The sequence below is a fragment of the Calliphora vicina genome, chromosome 2, assembly GCF_958450345.1.
Source record: "Calliphora vicina chromosome 2, idCalVici1.1, whole genome shotgun sequence".
Classification (NCBI taxonomy): Eukaryota; Metazoa; Arthropoda; class Insecta; order Diptera; family Calliphoridae; genus Calliphora; species Calliphora vicina.
This window is the reverse complement of record NC_088781.1, coordinates 69513240-69514009: the sequence shown is the minus strand read 5'-3', so window position 1 is coordinate 69514009 and position 770 is coordinate 69513240.

Sequence of the window (770 nt, the reverse complement as noted above, 5' to 3'; positions counted from 1 at the left end):
TCGGTCATAAATGTTTAATTTATATAGGTATCTACACAAATTTCGCTCCATATAAGTTTTATATATACCGAATTCATGTCATAAAATTTTATTATGATCGGCCCATAATTAGTCATAGCTCCCATATAACACCCGATTCCGTAAATTACTTTAACGTGCATAAATCTCTTAAAAATGTTGGTATACACATAAAATTCAACATAAATAACTTTCATATACATAGACATAAACTACGATCTCCCATATAAGGCCCACTTCGAAAATCACCCACTAATATAAATTATTGAATTTTTAAAAGAAAAATGTTACTTAGTGTAGAGTATTATATGGTCGGGCTTGACCGACCATACCTTCTTACTTGTTTGTTAAGGAAATTTGAAGATATTTATGGGAAAACGTATGGGCATAATAATAAAAAACATATGGAAAAATCGTACGTGCGCGACCAGCTAATTAAGCCAATTAAACAAAAACCAATAGAGATATTTTATTGTGTAAATACCGAATAGAGACCTACAGTAAGACACTTTTAAAATAAATTAATCGCTTTTAAATATTCCGTTCCATTTCGCAGATTTTTATATTTCACTACTGTCAGCTAAAGTTGACTTCTATTTTGCGTACCACATGTTTATAACTATCATTATGAAAACTTAAAGTCCATGGCATCCATCTTTTGCATAAAGCTACAAAAATGCTATCGAATCGCCAAAAAAAATACTAGGAAATGTTTTGTTTTCTATATTTTTTGGACATCAAAAGCGTACGAA